This window comes from Aegilops tauschii, chromosome 3 (genome assembly GCF_002575655.3).
Source record: "Aegilops tauschii subsp. strangulata cultivar AL8/78 chromosome 3, Aet v6.0, whole genome shotgun sequence".
NCBI classification, from domain to species: domain Eukaryota; kingdom Viridiplantae; phylum Streptophyta; class Magnoliopsida; order Poales; family Poaceae; genus Aegilops; species Aegilops tauschii.
In genome coordinates, this window is record NC_053037.3 from 274659286 (window position 1) to 274671900 (window position 12615).

The following is a 12615-nucleotide window of genomic DNA, read 5'->3' on the forward strand; positions in this document are numbered from 1 at the left end:
TCCGTAACACATCATCCCGCAACTAACTTATTAGTCACAATGCTTGCAAGGCTTATAGTGATGTGCATTACCGAGTGGGCCCAGAGATACCTCTCCGACAATCGGAGTGACAAATCCTAATCTCGAAATACGCCAACCCAACAAGTACCTTTGGAGACACATGTAGAGCACCTTTATAATCACCCATTTACGTTGTGACGTTTGGTAGCACACAAAGTGTTCCTCCGGTAAACGGGAGTTGCATAATCTCATAGTCATAGGAACATGTATAAGTCATGAAGAAAGCAATAGCAACATACTAAACGATCGGGTGCTAAGCTAACGGAATGGGTCAAGTCAATCACGTCATTCTCCTAATGAGGTGATCTCGTTAATCAAATGACAACTCATGTCTATGGCTAGGAAACATAACCATCTTTGATTAACGAGCTAGTCAAGTAGAGGCATACTAGTGACACTCTGTTTGTCTATGTATTCACACATGTATTATGTTTCCGGTTAATACAATTCTAGCATGAATAATAAACATTTATCATGATATAAGGAAATAAATAATACTTTATTATTGCCTCTAGGGCATATTTCCTTCAGTCAGACCGTCAAGCAAACCGCAATCCTCTACACGACACCGATCCTCAAGAACAACTTCTAGCGCAAGAACATCGACATCGTCAAAATCAAGCTACCTTTGCGCAAGCACAAGAATGGCAACGCCTACGCCAACAAGAGGAAGAGCGAGCACACCAACACCAAGACAAGCAAGATGCTGAAGCTCTTCGTCAACAACAACAACGACAAGAAGCTCAAGCACTTGAGGTGCAACGTGCCCTCCAAGACACAAGTCGTGTCGTCGCCGCACACAACCGACATACTCGCGAGCAAGAAGAAGCACTTCGCGATGAAATTCAAGAGAGGAACTATCAAGCACGATTGCACCGACAAGTTCCACAAGCTCGATAAGAACCATAAGTTCGCCAAGAGCAACAAGACAATGGGAATCCTCCACATCAAGAGCAAGTTGAGGGCGAAAATCCTCCATGTCAAGGACGTCATCACCCTCGACTCCAACACAATGAAGAGCAACGCTATGGCAAACTCAAGTTCACCGGAAGCAATGATCCCGAAGAGTACCTTTCATGGGCATTGAAGGTTGAAAAGATCTTTCGTTTGCACAACTATGAGGAAGAGAAGAAAATCGCCATGGCATCCCTTGAGTTCCAAGACTATGTCCACATTTGGTGGGAGCAAGTCATTGAGCGTCGAGAAGCAAGAGGTGAACCACCAATAACAACTTGGGATCAAATGAAGGATGTCATGAGAGCGTGCTTTGTGCCAACATACTATAACCGGGACCTCTTCAAGCGACTACAACTCCTCAAGCAAGGAACAAAGACCGTTGAAGAGTACTACAAGGAAATGGAGATTGCCATGATACAAGCTAATGCACGGAATATGATGAGCAAACTATGGCACGTTCCTTGAATGGACTCAATCACCCTATCAAGAAAATCGCCGACTTCTAACCTTACTCAAACCTCATCGAGCTAGTGCATCAAGCTACTAAAGTGGAGCAACAAGTGCAAGATGACTTCAAGTATGTCAACTACTCTTCCAAGACATATGGCTCATACAATCGAGCTTCAATGGCTACAACACCTTCAACCTCAACCAAACCTTGTACAAGCAACGGCGACAAGTCAAGTTACAAGAAAACTTTGACAACCTCAAGTCGTCCTCCTACTACAAGCAACTTCAAGCCGAGAGCTTCATCATCTACAACTCCATTGGATGAGACCATCAAGTCAAGTTCCATCAAATGCTTCACATGCGGCGGCCGAGGCTACAAGTCCTTCGAGTGTACCAACAAGCGTACCATGATTCTCAACGACGACGGTACATACGACTCCATGAGTGAAGGAGAAACAGAAGCCCTTGAGAATGTGGCTATGCACCGGCAAGTGAATGAAGATGAAGATGACCAATTTTTTGTGACGAAGATTTGAGCCCCGCTCTTGTTGTCTCCAAGGTCTTGACTCTTCAACATTAACAAGACCAAGACCAAAGATGCCATATCTTCCACACAAAGGCGGGCATCAATGGAAGATTCGTGAAGATCATCATCGACGGAGGAAGTTTCCATAACTTGGCAAGTGAAGAACTATGCTCCAAGCTCCAATTGGTCAAGATGAAGCACCAGCATCCCTATAAGGTCCAATGGCTTAGCGACCCCAGCACAATTCAAGTGGAACACATGGTCCAAGTCTCCTTCAAGATCAGAGCATATGAAGACACTTTGGAGTGTGATGTTGTTCCTATGTCCGTTTGCGACCTCCTACTTGGACGACCTTGGCAATTTGACTGCGGCATCATCCACAACGGGCGAACCAATCACTATAGCTTCAAGATGAAAGGGAAGCAGTACGTGCTACGACCTATGTCTCCAAGCCAAGTGATCGCCGACAAGCAAGCTACCAACCATCATGGAGAAAATAGTGAGAGAGCGAACCACCAAAAAGAGAGTGAGCGCCAAAAGCCAAAATTGAGTGTCTCCACGATGAGTGACAAGAAAAACCTAGTGCTATTCGCTACCAAAACTGAGCTGAGAGAAGTGTGTGAGAACCAATCAAGTGTTATGCACTATGTCCCATTGTGCAAGGACGAGGCACCTAAAACTAACACCTCTCACAATCCACCTTTAGTGTTATCTTCTCTATTGCAGGAATTCCAAGATGTATTCGTCGACAAGTTACCTCCGGGCCTACCTCCACTACGAGGCATTGAACACCACATCGACCTCATACCCGGAGCACCCCTTCCTAACAACGCTCCCTACCGCGTCAATCCCGAGGAAACCAGGGAGATTCAATGGCAAGTACAACAACTCATCGACAATGGCCATGTACGAGAAAGCTTGAGCCCTTGTGTCGTCCCGGTAATCCTTGTTCCCAAGAAAGATGGTACATATCGCATGTGTTCCGATTGTCGTCCTATCAATTCTATCACTGTTAGATATCGCTACCCCATTCCATGCTTAGACGAAATGCTAGATGAGCTTAGCGGAGCCACAATTTTCTTTAAAATTGATCTTAAAAGTGCATACTATCAAGTACGCATCCAAGAATGTGATGAATGGAAAACCGCTTTTAAAACCAAGTTTGGCTTGTATGAATGGTTGGTCATGCCAATGGGTTTATCCGAAGCACCCGGCACCTTTATGCGTGTGATGCATTTTGTTCTTCGCCCTTACATTGGCGTATTTCTTGTGGTCTCTTTTGACGATATTCTCTCTCAAAGATCATGTCACCCATCTTAGGACCGTTTTGCAAACTCTTAGAAAAGAGCGCCTTTATGCTAATATGGACAAATTCCTTTTTGGTGTTGATAAGCTTGTTTTCTTGGTTTTGTTGTGTCTTCTAAGGGTGTTCGTGTAGATGAATCTAAGATCAATGCTATTAAAACTTGGCCTCAACCAACCAACCTGCAACAAGTGCGAAGTTTCCTTGGCTTAGCCGGCTTCTATCGTAGATTCGTTAAGGACTTTAGCACTATTCCATGCCCTTTACATGCTTTGAGTAAGAAAAATGCACCATTTGTTTGGGGACCATCCCAAGATATCGCATTTAATGAGCTTAAGAATTTGCTTACACATGCCCCTTTGCTTGCATTACCCAACTTTGATAAACCATTTGAAATACATTGCGATGCTAGCGGTTATGGCATAGGAGGTGTGTTGATGCAAGAGAAGCGCCCCATAGCTTACTTTAGTGAAAAACTTTCTGGAGCACAACTCAATTACCCCATCTATGACAAAGAACTATATGCTTTAGTTAGAGTCTTGCATGTTTGGGAGCATATCTCTGCCCTCATGAGTTCATTCTCCACACCGATCATGAAACACTTAAGTATCTTAAGGGTCAAACTAAGTTGAACAAGCATCACCCTAAGTGGAGTGAATTCATTGAGTCATTTCCTTATGTCATCCAGTACATCAAAGGCAAAGAGAACGTTGTGGCGGATGCGCTTTCCCATAGATGCATGCTTGTTACCTAACTTGAATTGAATGTCATTGGCTTTGAGCACATAAAAGACTTGTATGCGCATGATCCTACTTTTGCTATTCCATATGACAAATGTTTGACACATACATCTTGGGAACGCTATTACATCAAAGATGATTATCTTGTATTCTTATGAGAGCTAACAAACTATGTATCCCCGAGTCTTCTCTTCGTTTGTTACTTTTGCAAGAATCTCATGGAGGACTTATGGGACACTTAGGACGTGACAAGACATTTGCCACGCTCTCCAAAAACTACTTTTGGCCCAATATGTTCCGCGACGTCTCACGCTTCACCAACCGATGCTCTAGATGTCTCAAAGCTAAGTCTAAAGCTCAATCCCATGGTCTCTATATGCCACTTCCTATTCCGTATCACCCATGGGAAGATATTAGTTTGGACTTTGTACTTGGTTTGCCTAGAACTCGAAATGGCAAAGATTTCGTGTTTGTTGTTGTGGACCGATTCTCTAAGATGGCTCATTTCATCCCATGCAACAAGATAGACGATGCTTCACATGTTGCGAATCTTTTTTGTAGGGAAATCTTGCGCCTACACGAAGTGCCAAAGATGATTGTCTCGGACCGCGACGTCAAGTTCCTAAGCTACTTTTGGAAGACCTTATGCGCCAAGCTCGGAATCAAGCTTTTGTTCTCTTCGGCATACCATCCTCAAACTGACGGCCAAACAGAGGTCACGAACCGGACGCTATCTACCCTCCTATGCATGTTGATCAAGAAGAACATCAAGGAGTGGGAAGAGTGTTTACCCATCGCCGAGTACGCCTACAATCGAGCACGACACTCTACTACCGACAAGTCCCCCCTTCGAGGTCGTCTACGGCTTCAACCCGTTGTCCCCATTGGACATTCTACCTCTTCCACTACAAGAGTGCATCAACATGGACGCGAGTGCACGAGTGAACTATCTCAAGAAGATGCATGAAGATACAAGGCACACCATCGAGCGTCAAGTACAACGACTCGCAACCAAGCTAAACATCAACAAGCAACCCATGATATTCAACATTGGAGATCTTGTATGGCTACACATTCGCAAGGAACGCTTCCCCAACGAACGCAAGTCCAAGCTACGACCACGAGCCGAAGGACCCTTCAAGGTGCTCGAGCGCTACAACAACAATGCGTACAAGATCGACTTACCACGTGACAAGTACTCCGTGAGCGATATCTTCAACGTCAAAGATCTCTCTCCCTACCATGGTGATGAGGATTTTGATCCGAGGTCGGATCTTTTCCAGGGAGGGAGATAATGCGAAGCATCCTTTGGTCATTCCCATGGACCTACCTGCGTCTCCCACGACATCACTTGGACCAATGACAAGAGCTCGAGCAAAGGCTATCGAAGATAAGGTGAACTCGCTCCTCTCCGAACTACCACTTTCTTCACATGAGACATGGTTACTACCTCAAGCGGAAACCCTATGCATGATCAGGTACTTAGAGGATAGCCATGGAGCAACTACATCCAATGGACAAGACAGTGAGGACACCAAGTACAAGGAACAAGAAGAGAAGCTGCCAGAAAATCTCCAGCCACCGGACGACCGAGACTTGTCGGACGTTCGACACCTGAAGCTCCAGCCAGCCAAAGTCCCAACCTGCGAACGCTACAGCGGATGGACGACCGACAAGGACCGGACGTCCGACGCCCTCCAGCCACCGGACGACCGACCTCCTTCGGAAATCCGACATAGGCGCGTCCGAGCCAAAACGTCGGAAGCTCGAGGCATACCGGACAACCGACGCCAGGACGTCCGACATCGGGCCAGAAATCCAACGCCGATCATCCCGAGCCAAAATGTCGGACTTCCGACAAGTACCGGACGTCCGGACCCTCACGAGCCACCGGACGTCCGGTAGTTGTCGGATGTCCGACACCTGTGTGATAGAGGCGAGGGTGTCCCGGTCTTTCGATGAGATGATAACTATCGATTTGGTGGAGACGACTTTGACGATCCGACTACAAACGTGCACGACGTTGCGCCTTAGCAATCGCTAAACCAATCTCCTGAGGTTACTGACGATGCCGGAAGCACGATCAGCCTGACCACGAAGGTCTATTCCTGCATGCAATCGAAGAACAAACAAGAATATGATAATGCAATCTGAATATTGTGAATATAGATGAAGTATTGATAAAGGTGGGGATCCGTAAGCGGTCTTGGTCTGGTCGTTGGACACAAACGAAGTACACGAAGTTGCAATGGCTAACTTTTAACTAAACAAATCCCAAGGAAAAAGCTACTAGATGGATCTACTTATATAGGAGCAAGGGGTGGCGGCCAAGGAGGTGGGAGGACGTCCCAAGGCAGCCTAAAACCAACCCTAGGTCGTACAAGGCTCATGGGCCCAAGTGGAGGTGATGCAACACCTTTGGACTTGTTGTTTGACTCGGATTCTGCTGCAGCGTCAGATTGTTTCGTCCATATCTCAACGCTGCGGACGAATTTAAAGGTGAATCCAATTGGGTTGGAAATAGGACGAAATCTACTTTCCAAAAAAAAGAATCACCCAATTCGGAGTCCGTATGAAAAAGTTGTTGGCGTTTTGAGTCAGGTATGTCTGTGCAGTCCGAATCTGAATCCAGAACGTGAGAGACTTGGACTCTATCTTCTCTTGGCCCAAAAGTGACGTGAGAGGTCTTTTTGAACAGAACCTAAACTTCTCCTTTTCCCCTATCTTCATATGTGGATTGTACAAATGTCCCATACACCTGCAATTAGACAAAACACAAAAGTGTGTGAAGTATTTTTGTTCTGGATAACATAAATAGATTATTGAATAGTTTGCACTAGAAATCACCTGATAAATATGCATGTATGCAATATTTTTGGTCGTATCCAAGGTAGTCATGTCCTCATCATCCTCCCCTTCTTGAAAATAAAGCCGTCCTCGGCGTTGCTTAATCTGAAATGTGGCTAACAAAATAGACAAGGTGTACATGTTGTATATGTATATGTCATCCCTTTTTACTTCCCGTGGATTTTGCACATATGACACATGTATACATGAGTAACTTTCATAGTTAATAAAATATAAAGCCAAAATATTATCACAAGAAGTAGAAGGCATGAAAGTATTGCAACTCAGTTTACACATATAAGTGAAGCTCTTATTCATATGAAAAGATTGACAATATTCATCATTAAACCATCCCAACATTGGTGAATAAACCTTACTTGAATCAAATTTACATGCTACCACATGCTTAAATAAGCAAACATGCAATAAGTCATTTGACACATAATCATCACCAAGATTAGAGGTCATATCGAAATAATTAAACATTGGTTCTTTTGCATCAACAGTTAATTCATTGGGTGCACTCAAAATTGTTGGTATTTCAGTTGTTTGATCACATGACGCATTCATGACAGTAACATGATTCTCTAAAATAGGTGATGCGCTCAAATCAACAGGTAACTCAACACATGATGTATTCAAGTTAACTAGGCATGCATCATTCTCATGTGAAGTTATATCATCAATACCTTTACAGTTACCTTGTCGCAAAGATGTAGCTGATGTAGGTACGGATGATGGCAATGTACCATACTCTTGAGATGATGTCGCGCTCATAATCTGAGGTGTGGCTGCTCTAGTAGGTGCAACGGTGGAGGAACCAAGCGGTGGTGGTGAGCATGAACTAGAATAGTAGTTGTTGTAGTCACCCAATGCATCCTCCTGTAATTGTCTCTCAAAGGTACAAGCACGAACATACATACCAGTAATGCAACGAGGAATATACTGAAATCGTGCCTGAATATCATGGTTCAAACCACCAAAAAATCTATTCATTGTATCATCCTCAGATTCTTCTATGTCACAATGATGCATATAAGATTTGAACTCTTGGTAGTAAGCATGAACAGTGTTGTTGCCTTGTTTAAATTGTTCAAATTTGCCAAGCAATTCACGACGATAGTAAGGAGGGAAAAATTGTGGTCTCATTACATCTTTCAAATCTTTCCAAGTTGTGGGTTGGTTATCAATGTTTTTCTTACAATGCACACTCCACCAAACAGAAGCAAAACCAGTAAATGCTCTAGTGGCAGCTCGTACTCGCTCAAGTTCAGAAAAGTCATGGTGACTAAAAACTTGTTCTACTTCAAGCTCCCAATCTAGATAAATAGCAGGATTAAATCTACCCTCAAATGACGATAAAGAGATAACCTGACCATGTGCTTGTGTGTGTTGTCCCAACTCTCGTGATGGTGATGATGTGTCCGTCGTCCAAGAACTTCTACCTTAGGAACCTGTCATGATTAGTAGAAACAAGAAACAAAATTTGAGAATAATGTTCCTATGAACTACTAGGATGTGGTTGTAAAGTGCTCACAGTAAAGCAAATATCAATATCTTACAAGTTCTTACCATGCGGCAGGTGGTGACAGGCAACCAGCGGTGTCAAATAACTCCGAAGATTGTGTAAAGCGATTGCCAGGGGAACGTACGTATACACAGTATAGAAATATGTGGAGCTGGGTTGGCTATATATGGTAGCAAAAGATTAACAATAATCAATTCAAAGATGCAATGTTGAATAAACGCTCAACGACGGTACTGTGTTGGTCCTAGGCTAGACCGGACTAGAGACGCGAGCCTAGAACACTAATGAGATCACGGCGTAGCACAACTAGCATCAATGAAGGATACTAAGTAGCTCTGGACAGCAAGATATAAGTGAAGATCACAACGGCAGTAAAGATAATGATGAAAAACAACTGCCAAGCAGGATATACAACAACTCTCTCTCCAACTTTCCTCTTGAAAAGTTTGAGCCAATTTTTTGATAACTTTTTTCAAAGAATGCTACTAACTCAAGCTTTCCAATGCAAAAAGAATCGCTCAATTCCGAGTTGATACGAGGAGTCAAAAAAAATTGAAACTGGCTTGAAAAACTGAAACAAGCTCTGTTCGTGAACTTCGGAGGGCAAAAACACCTATTTAGAAGCCGATTTTGAGGTTTCTAATATTGAACTAACTTTTGTAACTATTTAGATGCGGCTTGTCGCTAGCTTTCATTTGAGTACTCGCGGAGCCAAAACGGACTTCGTATGAGGAAGTTACGCCTGTTTTACTGATCAGTGTACAAAACAGATTCCAATCCGAATTCAACTACGAGATTGAGTCTAGATAGATTCGAATTTTGTTTTTTTCTTCTCTTTTTTTTCCTGACACTTTTCCTTTCTCCTTTTTTTCTCTGACTCTTTTTTTTTACTTTTTTCTCTTTTTTTCTGTCTCTTTTTTTTCTCTCTCCCTCTTTCCAAAACAAACTAGATAAGATGCAGATTGGATCAAGCAAAGATGTGAACGATCTGAACTATGATTATGACAATGAACGATGGGTAGCACGTGGTGGAAATTGATGGATGGATGGTGGACAGCGGAAGGGATAACGATGCAGCGGCGACGTGACTTATGTGAACAGAACTCGAAACTCTAAACGAACTAGACACTAAGACCAACAACTCGACACGACGATGCAACCGATAATTCAATAATGCAAACAATGAAAAGAAAATTGCAAAGGCTCAGACTGGCTAGGACAAATGATGAATAGATCTAACTTTTTTATGGCTTTTTCTTGGACAATAGGTAAGAAAATAAATCTAATTTAGGGATAACTGGAAATTCTCACCGAGCAACCTGAAAACTGATACCACTTGATAAAGGCGAGGGTGTCCCGATCTTTCGATGAGATGATAACTATCGATTTGGTGGAGACAACTTTGACGATCCGACTACAAACGTGCACGACGTTGCGCCTTAGCAATTGCTAAACCAATCTCCTGAGGTTACTGACGATGCCGGAAGCACGATCAGCCTGACCACGAAGGTCTATTCCTGCACGCAATCGAAGAACAAACAAGAATATGATAATGCAATCTGAATATTGCGAATATAGATGAAGTATTGATAAAGGTGGGGATCCGTAAGCGGTCTTGGTCTGGTCGTTGGACACAAACGAAGTACACGAAGTTGCAATGGCTAACTTTTAACTAAACAAATCCCAAGGAAAAAGCTACTAGATGGATCTACTTATATAGGAGCAAGGGGTGGCGGCCAAGGAGGTGGGAGGACGTCCCAAGGCAGCCTAAAACCAACCCTAGGTCGTACAAGGCTCATGGGCCCAAGTGGAGGTGATGCAACACCTTTGGACTTGTTGTTTGACTCGGATTCTGCTGCAGCGTCAGATTGTTTCGTCCATATCTCAACGCTCCGGACGAATTTAAAGGTGAATCCAATTGGGTTGGAAAGAGGACGAAATCTACTTTCCAACAAAAAAGAATCACCCAATTCGGAGTCCGTATGAAAAAGTTGTTGGCGTTTTGAGTCAGGTATGTCTGTGCAGTCCGAATCTGAATCCAGAACGTGAGAGACTTGACTTTATCTTCTCTTGGCCCAAAAGTGACGTGAGAGGTCTTTTTGAACAGAACCTAAACTTCTCCTTTTCCCCTATCTTCATATGTGGATTGTACAAATATCCCATACACCTGCAATTAGACAAAACACAAAAGTGTGTGAAGTATTTTTGTTCTGAATAACATAAATAGATTATTGAATAGTTTGCACTACAAATCACCTGATAAATATGCATGTATGCAATATTTTTGGTCGTATCCAAGGTAGTCATGTCCTCATCACTGTGCGTGCACCGCGTGTTGGGCCGAGGCCCATGTATCCCTTCGTCCACTTAGACTATATATACTCATCCTCCCTCCTTCTAGGGTTAGCAAAAGGATTAGCTCATTTGAGAGATAGAGCTTTGCTCATCCGCTTGATACCTTCTCCATCGGAGTTCACGACCTCTACAGAGAAGATCCCCCAAGTGGATTCAAGACCCCTCACGGGAAGACCCCTCAAGACCTCCTCACGGAGAAGAACTACCGCCTCGTGTATCGCCCTTTGTTGCGTTTGGATCTTTATCACTCTTTATGTTCATGGATCTAGCACATGTGTGATTGTTCTCGTTGATTTGAGTGTTTCCGCTCGTGTTTTCCCTCGTGTTTCCCCTCATGTTCTTCATGTTCTTCGTAGGACCCACTCCATTTCGTGAAAGATTGGCCCGCGGGTTTCCACCTACATCACAAGGTATTCAAACGTGATCTCATTGCTCTCACCGAATCTTATGCTCAACTTAAAACTACTACCGTTAAGGCTCTTACTTCCGTCCCTCATGTTGATTTGAATGATGATTCTTGTACGGCTAACTTTATTCATGATTGCACCTCTCTAAGAGGAGAATAAGTCTCCTCATAGTAGGAGCAACATAAGTAGTACAATGCATACCATGTAGGCAAAAAATATGATGTGACAAGTAATTAATGAGAGATGTAGATCAAGTAACACAATATGTTACCATCACACAACGGTTCCCAATGTAAAATGGCTCTACAAAGTAATAAATCAAGCTTTCCGTGTTATTACACATATAACACTACCCACTATGAAGATAGTAGAGAAAATTGCTTCTATACCATCGACAACATCTGCAATGGCTCATTTGCCATCCAACAAAGCTTCAGTGCTTATATACCAAACACAAAAGACTCCCTCTTAAAGCTACTACCACATGCGTGCATGGAAGATGTCTTCTTCGCAGAAAAGCATGAGCCATGTTATCTAGGAGGGGGACATGTCATGATGAAGAGGGACGAGGTGATCCTCCTTTTCTAAGGCCTCATTCGGTTTGGAGGATTTTTGTAGAAAAAACATAGTAACAAAGATTCCGGAGGAAAATTTCCTATATATGCATTCGGTTTGTAGGAAATGCGTACAGGAATTTCGTAGGAATACTAATCATTTCCTATGTTTTTGAAGGAAATTACACATCCACTCAAAACTCATTTTACGCGTAGAAACGATATCAAATTCCTATACTACTCCTAGTTCCTACATTTTGATTTCCTCCAAACCGAATGAGCCCTAAAAGACATCTGGGACATGTCATGGTCTTGGACAAAAACACTGTTTTGGATGAAAGCATCACGTCTATGCTATTTAGCACGTACTATGTGATTTAGGACATGTCATGGAGGTTTTGGACAAATATGCTGTTTCATAATCACATCTATGCTATTCAACGCGGGCTATGTGATTTGGGACATGTCAAAAGAGTTTTTGGACCAATAAGTTGTTCCATAAACTCGTCTAAGCTATTTGATTTGGCACACGTCATGCCGTTTTTGAAGAAAAGCATTACACGTGATAGGATCCCTAAACAGCGGTTATGCCCTAAAATAGGGAAGTGGTTGAAGATGCTCTTATATGACCTCACGGCAAACTAGATAGAATTGTATATGTATATATATATATAAAAGGATATATGTATAAAAATTTAATTATACATACAGAATACTACTACCAAATCCTTTTGTTCTCTTTATTTAGTTATATGTCTCTTTAGATTGTACCACCACTCTAATTATATGGACTGAAGATATGACTACAAAGTAAATTTGCTCTCTTTTTACAACGATCTCGACACTCCCATACCTACGTTACCAAATAACCAACCTTCATCACAGAAG